Source organism: Mauremys reevesii, linkage group 12 (assembly GCF_016161935.1).
Source record: "Mauremys reevesii isolate NIE-2019 linkage group 12, ASM1616193v1, whole genome shotgun sequence".
NCBI lineage: Eukaryota > Metazoa > Chordata > Testudines > Geoemydidae > Mauremys > Mauremys reevesii.
In genome coordinates this window covers 28,189,890-28,202,356 of record NC_052634.1, presented here as the reverse complement: position 1 = coordinate 28,202,356, position 12,467 = coordinate 28,189,890, and the positions used below count along the sequence as shown (strand labels likewise).

The 12,467-nt window shown below is 54.2% G+C and overlaps 2 non-coding genes across 2 annotated transcripts; one reads left to right on the top strand and one right to left on the bottom strand.

Moving 5' to 3' along the window:
- Window positions 1-6,355: 6,355 nt before the first annotated feature.
- TRNAQ-CUG lies at window positions 6,356-6,427 on the bottom strand. The gene has a single exon. It is a non-coding gene; the product is annotated as a tRNA-Gln (tRNA).
- Window positions 6,428-11,358: 4,931 nt separating this feature from the next.
- On the top strand, window positions 11,359-11,440 carry TRNAS-GCU. The gene has a single exon. It is a non-coding gene; the product is annotated as a tRNA-Ser (tRNA).
- Window positions 11,441-12,467: the final 1,027 nt, after the last annotated feature.

Below are 12,467 nucleotides of genomic sequence, written 5' to 3'. Positions count from 1 at the left end.
CAACATTGTGCAGATCGAAGAGCAGCCCTGCTGTGCCGTGAGGAAGCCTGCAGGAGACTCAGCAAATCAATCTATGATTCTGTGCTTCTGCTTAGTAGTTACCAAGTGTGATCAATGGAAGCGGCGGGGAGGGTTGCTCCCTTTTTTGGACACCCAGCCAGCCAGTAGCTATAAAATCCCTCGGAGGCCTGGACTACACTATGACTTTAGGTCGAATTCAGCAGCATTACCTCGATTTAACCCTGGACCCATCCACACGACAAAGCCCTTTTTTTCAAATTAAAGGGCTCTTTAAATCGATTTCTTTACTCCACCTCCGACGAGGGGATTAGCACTGAACTCAGCCTCGCCTGGTCGAATTTAGGGTAGTGGTGTACACAATTTGAAGGTATTAGCCTCCAGAGCTATCCCAGAGTGCTCCATTGTGACCGCTCTGGACAGCACTCTCAACTCAGATGCACTGGCCAGGTAGACAGGAAAAGGCCTGCAAACTTCTTAATTTCGTTTCCTGTTTGGCCAGCGTGGTGTGCTGATCAGCACAGGTGACCATGGTGAGCTCATCAGCATGATGTGCACATTGCCGGGGCACATTGCCCGGCCCATACTTTGTGAGAAGTCTATGACCATGTCTATGTCCTCATCACTCTTGTCACCGCACTGCTGTCGCCTCCTTGCCTGGTTTTGCTTTTGCAGCTTCTGGTTCTGCGCTGAGAAAAGGTGTGAAACAATTGTCTGCCATTGCTCTGATGGAGGGAGGGGCGACTGACGGCATGGCTTACAGGGAATTAAAATCAACAAAAGGGGTGGCTTTGCATCAAGAAGAAACACAAACAACTGTCACACAGAATGGCCCCCTCAAGGATTGAACTCAAAACCGTGGGTTTAGCAGGCCGTTGATTTCACAAAACAAATCAGGTCAATTTCTTGTTTAGATCCATCTAGCTTTTACATCTTAGGCTGGTAGCAAACGGGGCAGTACAACTGCTAGCCATCGTCATCGCCTGGCTGCTTGGCAGAAGATGGGAATGAGCTGGCTGAGTCACTCCCTTGTCTGCCCAGGCACCCCAACTGATCTCACTGAGATCAGCTAAAAGAGCACCTAGGAGTACAATGACAATGGCTACCAATCATAATCCACCTTCTGCTGCCAAAAGACAATGAGCTGCTGCTGTGTAGCAATGCAGTCCCATGTCTGCCAGAACCCAGGAGACGTACGGTGTGACGATGAGCTGAGCGGGCTCCATGCTTGCCGTGGTATGGCGTCTGCTCAGGTAACCCAGGAAAAAAGGTGCGAAATGATTGTCTGCTGTTGCTTTCACGGAGGGAGGGAGGGCGAGGAGGGTCTGATGACATGTACCCAGAATCACCCGCGACACTGTTTTTGCCCCATCAGGCATTGGGATCTCAACCCAGAATCCCAATGGACAGCGGAGATTGTGGGATAGCTACCCACAGCTACCCAAATTGCAACGCTCCAGAAGTCGACGCTCCCTTGGTACTGTGGACGCAGTCCAGTGACTTAATGCACTTAGAGCCCTTTGTGTTGGGACACACACAATCGACTGTATAAAAACAATTCCTAAAAAAACCACTTCAATAAATCTGACCTAATTTCATAGTGTAGATAGACCCCAAGACACTTGATCACAGCATGGATAGGCTAAGAGACTACTTACACTTTGGCCTGGTTTACAATGGGGGGGGGGGGAACAGGGTCAATGTAAAACACAAAACTTCAGCTACAAGAATAGTGTAGCTGAAGTTGATATATCTTATTGTGACTTACCTCCTGTCCTCACAGCACAGGATTGAGAGGTGGGGCTCCCCCATCCACTCCACTCCCACCTCTTACCCTGGTAAAGTTGCAGAATCAACAGGAGCACATTTGGTGATTGATTTACTACCTGCAGACAAAAGACAATAAATCAAAGTCTAATAGATGACTTACTACCCAACAATCCAGTGAACAGAAGTAATATACCCTTGGATCTGAGCTCTAAAGAGCTGAAAAACAAAGCTGACACCCTTGGCTGTTACACAGCCTCTCTGCCCCCACTGCTTTCTACCTCACCATGATGAGCTCCCAGACACGCACCAAACACCATTCACATGACTTTGAAAATTAGGTAACTTATGTGAGGATCACTTCCCTGAAATGACTCCAACTGAGGAATTCAAAGCAAGAACCATTAACACAGAATTCTGTTCAAAGAGAGAGAAGTAGTTCAGCCTCCCTCCTCTCGCTGGTTCCTCTCCTTCCTTCTGTTCAAAGACAGTTCCCTGTACACTCCTACTTTGCACAAACCCACCCACTGTCCTGTGACTAACAATCTCGCTCTGCTAACTCTTCCAGCAAAACGGGCCAAAGAAAGTGTATGCGAGCGCTGTACCACAGCCCCGGTGCTCTTTTCGGTTCCTTCCCACAGAACTTTCGCTCCATACCAGTCCAGTGCCTTGCTGTTGCTTGTCTAACCGCTGCATGCGTGTGCTAGACTGTACCCTGAGCTGATTCCCGACTTTTGTGCTCAAAACAGCCTTGTGTCTCTGTGGCGCAGTGGGTCAGAGCGTTCGGCTGTTAACCGAAAGGATGGTGGTTTGAGCCTACCCAGGGATGGTGCTAAGCCTGTGCTACTTCCTTACTTCCCCGAGGCCTGGGGGGAGCCTCAAAGGTCCCATTTTGCTGCCTCTTGGCCTCAGTGCTTTCAGCTGGTGGCCCGAAGAGCGGGCTGGATGCCATTCAGAAACCCATCTGCCAGCAGCCGTGCCGGAGGCTCAGGCTTAATCCTCAAGGCCGAGCACAAAAACTTTCAGCCGGGAACGTTTCGCTCCCTTCCCGCCTCCGCCCAAGCAGCAAGGGTGAAGCGGAGAAGACAGGCCGGCTCAAAGACGCCTCCCTCCCACTTCCCTGTACGCTGTGCAAAGCTCTTGGCCTGCCTCATGCCTCGTCAGGAAAGCACGGCCATGCGGCCCAAGCCTGAGTCACGTCCGCAGCCTGGCCCGCCCTGGCTGACGGCCGCGCAGAGCCACGCGAGTCAATGGCAGGTCGAGTCGGGAGCCTCGGCTCTTTCCCCCGACAGCCACACACACAGCGCTGCCTAGCGCCCCGAGAGCCTCCCTCGTGTTCTCCCGCAGCAGCCGCCTGCCGGTGTGGGTGGGAAAAGGGGACCAGGAAGCACTGCAGCCTCATTCCAGGACAGGAGGCCCTCGCCACGCCCAGGCCTGCCTCTTGCCTTCAGCCCAGGCAGCCAGAGGTGCCAGGGAGCTCCCTGGCAGGCAGCCGCTTCGCCTCAGCCACCTCTTGCCTCATGGCCTAGGCTCTCGGTGCTCTGCTGGTCACCGGCTCGCTTGAAGGCCCAGAGGGAAAAGAAACAAGCGCACACGTAGCAGAGGATGGTTTTGATCCATTGACCCCTGGGTTATGGGCCCAGTATGCTCCCACTGCACCACTCTGTGGGTGCTTGGTGCTGCCTGCCATCCGGATTAGTGCCTTACGCGCTCTCGTGCTGGCAGGCAGATGCGCAGGCTGCTAGGCAGCTACCCTGGTCACAGGATTTTACAGCTTCTACAGGGTAAAAAGGATCTATTTGGGGTTTGGACCCCATTGGGAGCTGGGTAGCTGAGTGCCAGAGACGGGAGCACTTCTTAAAGTGTTTTCAGTTAAGCCTTCAGCTTGTGGGGGGACAAGTTTCAGCCTTGGATCCGTGTCTGCAGCAGGCAAGCGCGTCTGGCATGATCCGCCCCGCCCGCTGTATTAGCAGACTAAACCCCGGAGCCAATGCACACACCTGGCACAGGAACAGGAGCTGGGATCTCGCACACAAGTCAACATTTTATTAAGATGATGCTCAAAGATAAAAAAGTGTACGGTACAGAGTTTGGCGTAGAATTTCTGGTGCTCAGGGAACAACGTACAGCTTACCCAAGGGGTGCAAAGTTCGGTTTAAGATCGGGTGGCGTAAGGAATACGTCATCTGCAATAGCCCTGACTGGGGTAAAAGGTTAACGTACAGACACTGAGTTAGGAGGGTATGTTGTCCATATGAGGGCTACGTTCAGGTGTGGAGTATAATGAGCGGATACGACGATGAGGATGGATTGACCCGCGTTTGGTGAGTTTTAACGTTCAGTGTTTTTTAATCTTTGCCACAATCTAGTTGAAGCAGGGTCAGTATGAAGTCTGCCCTGCCATCTGTTGGTGATCTGTCGTCAAGGCCTGTCATGGGCTGGTGCCTCAGTTTCCTCTAGGCAGCAGTGCTGCAGGCTCCTTTGGTCAGTTCCCATGCAGCTGTGTCGGGGGAAGGGGGAGTCGAGGCTCATGCTCCCCAGCCCCACACCCCTCCCACAGCAGCTGGGGAATCCAGGCCAAATGTAACCCTGGTAGCTGGGCCGGGATTAGCCTGGGCCGGGGTAGGGCTGGGGAGGAATTGCGGGGGGGACAGATGCACCCGCTGTGAGGGGAGATCCTCCCATTCCCTGCCAGCCCCCATCACTCCTTGCAGCACGGCGCCCCATAGCACTTCTTACTCTGTCGTGGGGGTGTCTGCTGCCTGCTTCTCCCTTAGCATCATCTCTCCCCACCCTGGGTCACTGGCATCACCCGTCCTGTGCAAACAGGGAGGCCCTGGTGTGCCCCATGGCGCTGCCCTGCAATTGTGGGGGCAGCTGTTGGATGGAGCCATATCGAAATATGGGGGTGGGCAAGGCTGGGGACCAGGACTCCTGGGTTCTCCCCTCAAATGTGGGAGGGGAGTCGGGGTTAGGGGGTAGAGTGGGGGAGGGACAGGGCTGGGATCCAGGGCTCCTGCTTTTTCTGGTTTTCTCCATCTCCTGCAACTGCCTCGGTCCTTTCAGTGCGTTTCTTGTTCCAAATTCATTTGCTGACTTGTGCAACCCACCCCAGAGGTGGCTGCATCTCAGTGTTGGGTGAGGCACCCTTGGCTGCATCACCTCCTAACCGCGTCTCTCTCTCCTTGCAGGTGACCCTGCAGCAATCGGCAAACATCCGCAAGATCGTGGGGGGCGCTTTGAGCATTGGGCAGGCAGGGGCCAGGATCCCAGCCCCCCCGCCCCGAGAATGGGACCCAGCCCCCCCTTACTTTTTACAGGGATTAAAGAGGGGCAAAGGGGGGCAAATCAGAGGAGGGAGGTGGCCAGGGTCTGAGCAGGGGGTGGAAATTGACTGGTGGGGGGGTCAAGCAGCTGGAGGCAGAGTTAGGAGAGGGGCTGAAGGGCAAAGTCAGGGAGTGGGGACGGAGCCGGGTTAAGCCCAGGGAGGCGCTGCCAGAGGGTTAAACCCGGCACAGGCAGGGGCAGAGGGGTAACAGTTACCCTGGGAGCGGAGACTCCATTGTTTGCAACAACAGGGTGGGGGGAGCAGAGGGGCTTTTCTATTTCCCCTCCCACAGGCAGCACCTCTCAGCATGGGCTTCCCAGGGCTGGGCTCTTAAAGGCACAGGCATCCCACTGCCTAGACACGGCAGCGCCTCTCTGATGTGACCTACTGAGGTGCTGCAGTAGGTGTCTCTTTTCAGTGAAACCGGGCATTCCCTATACGCCCCCCAGCCTGGTGGCTGTGGTGCCCCTCCCCCGAATTTCCCCACCCCAGTGGTCAGGTAGTTACATGCAGCGCTGCCATTGTTGTCATTGGTTGCAAATTTGAATGGAAATTGAAACATTAACACACACTTTAAAAGCAGATCCAACATATGAAAAATACCTGTACCTGAGAAAGTAAAATAGGATTGAAAAGTCTGGACAAAGCCGGGTTTCCTCACCCAGCTGTTGTGTTTGCTGACAATGTCGGTGCCTTGGCTTCGGCAATGTTGGCCAACCTCAGAATTTCAAATGATGATTTGGAAGCAAGGTGCGAATGACTCTCCTGACAGCTAGTGATGAGCCAGGGTTGGGGGAGGCTTTGGGACCAGACTGTATTTACATGAACTCACCTACTCTGCCGAGGTGTCCAGCAGACAGAGCTGGGCCGCCTCTGCTCTAGGTGCCCAGAGGAGGAGGGAAGGTGTGTGGGGCTCCAGCCTGGGGCTCTTCCTCCCTCCTGCCAAGCCCTGACTATCAATCCCCGCCCTGGCCCTTCTTTCTTCAAGCGCCATGTGGGCCAGAGGAAAAGTGTGGCAGGAAGCACCAGGGCCAAACTTGTGGGCACCAGGTGAAGCAGCAAGAATCCCAACCATCAGGGTAGCAAGTTCTAGAGCCCCAACCCATTGTGGCCACCCCAGCCAAAACCCTAGCTCTAGGAGGTGTGAGTCACCCAGGAGGAGGGGGAAGATTAGCTCTTGCACAGCTGGAGACAGGGAAGTTGAGCACTGGGAGCTCCAGGGCTTCACCACAAGCCAACACAAGGTCCCACTGAGATTTGAACTCAGATTGCAGGATTCAGAGTCCTGAGTGCTGCCCATTACACCATGGGACCAGTTCATACTGCCTTCTTTGCACAGTGGTGACCCTCATGGGGCTGGTTTGTGTAAGGGGCTCTTGGCCCTTTACTAAAACTTAGTGTGTGTGTGTGTGTGCGGGGGGGGGGCGGGGTTGGTTGGCTAGTTCCCAGTCCCAATAGAAGGGGGAAGGGCCAATGGGAAATCAGGACCCTGAGACTGACAGTCCCCTGGGCAATGGGGAGAGGCCAAAGCTCCAAGTTAGCCACACTGACAGGCCAGGCAGTGTAATGAGGGAGTCACCAGGCCAGGGGGTCCCATCCTCCGTGGGAGCTGGAACTGCCTGGGCCAGAGTGGGGCAGAGCTAAGGAGAGAGCAGGAGCCGGAGAAGAGCCGGGGAGCAGAGCTGCGCAGGTGTAGTGCCAGAAACTGCTCCCTGTAGGACTTTGCTACCTGCAGCAGTTACTGAGACCTGAGGTTGTTCTTTTTACTGACTTGTCCTAATTGGCTCAAACTTGACAGTGGTTTCTCTAGCAAAGGCCAGTCCCTGGCCCCTTGGTCCAGACATCCTCATTCACACCAGGCTGGGGTGACCAGATGTCAAAGATGAAATATCGGGACGCGGAGGGCGGAGCCAAAAAAAAAAGCCGGCGGCTCCCCCCCCCCACCAGGCAGCAGTGGCACAGCCCCATTTCCACCCAACTCTTGGCTCCAACCCCCGATACACCCCCAGCTCCCCCATCCCCTCGCTCCTGGGCCCAGCCTGGGCTCTGAGCTCTGCAGCCGAGCCGCGCTCCAGGTCCCTCCTGCAGCTCCCGGGCAAGGGGCGAACCAGGCAGCCGGGCCCGGGCCCTCCCAGCAGGAGCGTGTCTGCCCCATGTGTGTCTCTGACCCCCACCCACATGGATCCTGCCCGCTCCGCACATGGGCAGCAGGTTATATCTGTGTGCGGTGCCCGGGCTCCAGGAATATTCAGGGCCGGGTGCCCTGCTCCAGCAACAGTTGGCGCTGGGTCTCTCCCCCGGCCCTGCCTGGATCGGGCCCCGGCCCCCCCACGTCTCCCCCCGCTGCCGCGACCCTGCCTGGAGCAGGTCCCAGCCCCCACCTGCCACCCCCTCGCACGTATCCCCCCCGCCGCTCCGCGTCACGTCCCTGCCTGACAGAAAGCAGCGCGCCCCTCTCCCCTGCCTGCTCTGTGCTGCCAGAGAACTGCTGTCTGCTGCCCCAGGGTCCTAGTGCCTGCCCGCACTAATGGCGAGGCAGGCTGCCCTTACCCTGAGCCTCTCCAACACCCCAAACCCTCAGCCCCAGCCAGAGCCCTCATCCCCCCTGCACCATAATCCTCACCCCAGCCAGAGCCCTCATCCCCCTGCACCCTAATCCTCTGCCCCAGCCAGAGCCCTCATCCCCTCCGTACCCTCAGCCCCAGCCAGAGCCCTCATCCCCCCGCACCCTAATCCTCACCCCAGCCAGAGCCCTCATCCCCTCCACACCCTAATCCTCATCCCCAGCCAGAGCCCTCCTCCCCCCCCCCCCTAATCCTCAGCCCCAGCCGGAGCCCTCATCCCCTCTGTACCCTCAGCCCCAGCCAGAGCCCTCATCCCCCCGCACCCTAATCCTCAGCCCCAGCCAGAGCCCTCATCCCCCTGCACCCTGATCCTCTGCCCCAGCTCTGAGCCCCCCCACAGCATGAACCCCTCATCCTCAGCCCCACAGCCCTCACCCCTGCATTCCCTCCTATCCCCAAACTCCCTCCCAGAGCATGCACCACCTCCCCCTTCCTACTCCCCACCCCAGACCAGAGCCTGCACCCAAACTCCGTCCCAAGGCCTGCACCCCTCACCCCTCCTGTACACCCACCCCTGCCCCAGCCCGGAGCCTGCACCCAGCACCCAAACTCCCTCCCAGAGCCTGCACCCTCACCTCTTCCTATGCCCCTACCCCAGCCCAGGACCTGCACCTCATACTTCCCCCCGAAACCCCACCCAGAGCCTTAGGGTGGGGGCAGAGTTTGGGGGGGAACGGGTTCTGGGCACCACCAAAATTTCTACAAACTTGCCACCCATGCTGCCTGGCTGATGTCAGCATCTCTCTGTGAGGTCACCACCTCCCCACCACCTTCGACCAATAGTCTGAGGTCCTGCAAAAGTCTTTGTGATGTCACTGCCACACCTCTCCCTTGCTGGGCTAATGTCCTGCCCCTGGCCAGGCACTTTGGAGGTTTGAGCTACTCCCTGTGGATCACCCCACTCAAGGAGCGTTCATTCTAGGAAGCAAGCCGGCTAGACAGGAAAACATCAGACGCTGCTCCCAATGCTACACTCAGTTTTTCAGAAATTAGTCAACTTTAGGGCCAGAAGAGACCATTAGAGCATCTAATCTGACCCCCTGCATATCACAGGCCTCCTGTATGACACAAGAGCTACTTTTGGGGCAAACACATTCCAGAAAGTCATCTAGTCTTCATTGAATGACATCAGGAGATGGTGAATCCACCACTTTCCTTGGTAGCTTGTTCCTGTGGTGAATCATCCTGGCTGTTGAATATTTGTGCCTTATTTGTAATATGAATTTGTCTCTTTTCACCTTCCAGCCATTGGGTCTTGTTATGCCTTTCTCTGCTTGATTAAAGAGCCCTTTCATATCCAATATTTTCTCTCCATTAAGGCCCTTCAACACTTCAATGAAGTCACCTTTCAATCTTCTTTTGATAAGCTAAACAGGTTGAGCTCGTTCAATAGCTCACTAGAAGGCATTTTTCTCCAGCCCTCAGAACATTTGGTGGCTCTTTGGTCATCAGATTCCTGAACTGCAGCTGGATGTGGCTCTTGTTCTTCTGCACAGCACAGCTCCTGGAGAAGAGGGATCTGCAAATGTACATTCATATGACAACTTTGTTTAATTGATGAAAACATAAACTAGACAATTAGAGGATTGGAACTGATTTCAGCTGATGGACAGCTTTGCTAGGTTTTTATGCATTTGGACAGCAAAATGTTGAGTTTTACATTCATATCAAGCACCCCCGTATAGTGGAGCCCCTGAACAGAATGGAGAATGGAAATGAAAATGTTTTCCTTTTTTTTTGAAAAAAGAAAGAAGGTTATCAAACAACACAGGGGTTTGAACTAAGGACCACTTGACCAGCAGTCAGGCACTCTACCACTGAGCTATGCCCCCATGACAACAAGAGTATTGAATTGTGATCTCCAGGACTTTTCAGGACGGACCCTGCTTCCTCGAGCTCCTTTGCCATTCCCAGACCACAGGAGGTTTTAAAAATGGGGTTTGATTAAACTTCTTAAATGTGGTAAACACCACAGCTTGCACACCCACCGATATAGCTTCTCCCACTGACATAGCTGCCACCTCTTGGGAAGTGGATTAACTACACCCCCAGGAAAACTCCCACCAGCACAGAGTAGTGGTTCTCAAACTGTGGGTCAGGACCCCAAAGTGGGTCATAACCCTGTTTTAATGGGGTCACCAGGGCTGGCATTAGACTTGTTGGGGCCTGGGGCTGAAGCCAAATGTCTGATCCCCACCACCCAGGGCTGAATCCCTCAAGCTCTGGTTTTGCCCTCCTCACTGGGGCAGGGCTCAGGCTTTGTCTCCCCTGCCTCTGCCCAGTGTGGAGGGGCTTGGTCCCTCTTTCCAGGGCCATGTAGTAAGTTTTTTTTGGCAGAAGGAGGTTGCAGTGAAAGGAAGTTTGAGAAACCCTGGCATAGAGCCTCTGAATATGTCTAGACTTGGCTCCCTGTGGCAGATCAGACACTGAAAGTGCAGCCATGGAGACACCACACACCAGCCTTGCCTATCAGGCAAGAATCAAACCTCCACAGAAAGATGCCTGTTGTTTTCTAACCCATCTCCCTAAGCCCTCAGCCAGCACCACTTAACAAAGGGGCTTTTCTACACTATGGTTCTGGTCTCACTAAAGGGTCATTTCCAATTGTTTGCTCAGACCAGCATTAGGGAAAATGGTGCCCTTGGCAAAGCTTGTACTTTGGCACTTCCCCATTGCCCCTGGACGATCCCCACTCCCCCTTTACCGCTAGCTCCTGCACTCCCAACCCTTGCACCTCCTTCACCCCTAACTCCTGCCCCTCCTGTGCCCCCTTTGCCCTTAACTCCCTGGGCCACCAGCCATTGCCCCTCTCCTGCAGCCCCTTCACATAGCCCCAGCGCTGGGGGCCCCGCACTTGTTCTCCCTTTCCCTGGGCTTTGGCATCACTAGCCGCTGATTAGTGAGTAGGGTTCAGTGGTCCCCAAAATGTGGGGCATGATTCCTAGGGGGACACAGAGGAACATTCATGGAGGCACCTCAGGGCCTGAGCCAGCCCCCATGGAGGGAGCAGCACTCAGCCCCACTCTGCCCCAGCTCTTCCCCAACCCCACCCTCAGCCTGGGCCTCTGGCTCCCAGCTCGGCCTCGACCCCCTTACCCCTGTCTGCACCCCTTTCCCCAGCAAGCAACAGCCCCACTCCCAGCCCATGTTCTCAACTGTGACTTCCGAGGGGCCACAGCCATGGCTAAGAGGTCACAGAGTGAAATGTTTGGGGACCACTGGTTTAGGGTGATGTTCTCAATCACTTCTATGAAGTCCAATAAAAGCTATTCCTCACCCACCGACCCCTCCATCAGGACAGTCTAGGTATGTTCTGTTGCCCTTCACTCATGCAGGAAGGATAATAACATTTCATTCCATTGAATCCTAAAGTGATTTGTAACCCACCACCAGCCAAAACTGGTCATTTTGGGAAAGCGGCCCCATCATGCTGCATAGCTAGGCAGAGTAGGTGTGTCTGTGCAAACACGGTCTGTTCCTGAAGTCTTTCCCCCAGCTCCTCACTGGATGTGAGGGGGGAGCTCATTCAGCCCCTGCTTCCGCTTAGTATTTAAAAAGGCCTTATTGTCCCTAGCTCTGCTGGCCTTAGATTTCTCCTTCTGTCCTTTTTTCAACAGCTCACATGAGGTGGCCGAGTGGTTAAGGTGATGGACTGCTAATCCATTGTGCTTTGCATGCATGGGTTCGAATCCCATCCTCATCGGGTGCGTTTAGTTTTCACCCCTCCTTTGTAGACAACCATCTCCCCCTTTGGTACAATGACAGATCAAACAATGTTGCTTCTTGCAAACAAAAACCTTCTCAGAAACTCAGAACTCCCTTGCTTTAAATAAAATGTCTAAATCCCAGATTTCTTTAAAAAAGAAATTCTCTGGTGCTGTATTTCTTAGTTTTTATCTCAAGAGGGAACATCCTCATCTTCTCCCCCAAACACCCTGGGACCTGCCCAAATTATTAAAATACCCTCAACCCGAGCAAGGCCAGAGCAGTGAACCAGAGCTAGTGTCTAGGCCAAGCTGTTCTGAAGGAGGCAACTCAAACATTTTCTCCCTGCTTCCCTTGGCAAGGTCTGACTGAGAAATCAAAATTCCCCAAACTGAAAATTTTCTGCTGAAAAACTAATACTAGTCTGTTTGGGGACTTTGGTTTGCAAGTATTATTGTTATTATTCTCTTCTGATTTCTGAATCAGTTCAGTCTTTGTCCTCCAGGTGTGTTTCCACCTGCTGAGTTGTGGGGGAGAGAGGCCAAGTCATGATGTCTCTTCCCCTCTTTCATAGTTTCTTCCAACTTGCTAGGAAGCTCCTTTGTTACCATGTGAGTCAAGCAGTGTCCATTGTCGCTGTGCTATCTTGGGTCTGGTCTACACTAGGACTTTAATTCGAATTTAGCAGCATTAATTCGAATTAACCGTGCACCCATCCACACCAGGAAGCCATTTCATTCGACCTAGAGGGCACTTTAGTTTGACTTCGGTACTCCACCCCGACGAGGGGAGTAGCACTAAATTCGACATGGCTATGTCGAATTAGGCTAGGTGTGGATGCAAATCAAACTTACTAGCTCCGGGAGCTATCCCACACTGCACCACTCTGTTGACGCTCTGGACAGCAGTCTGAGCTCGGATGCTCTGACCAGCCACACAGGAAAAGTCCCGGGAAAATTTGAATTCCTTTTCCTGTCTGGACAGTTAGAATCTCATTTCGTGGGTGGACATCGGGGCGAGCTCAG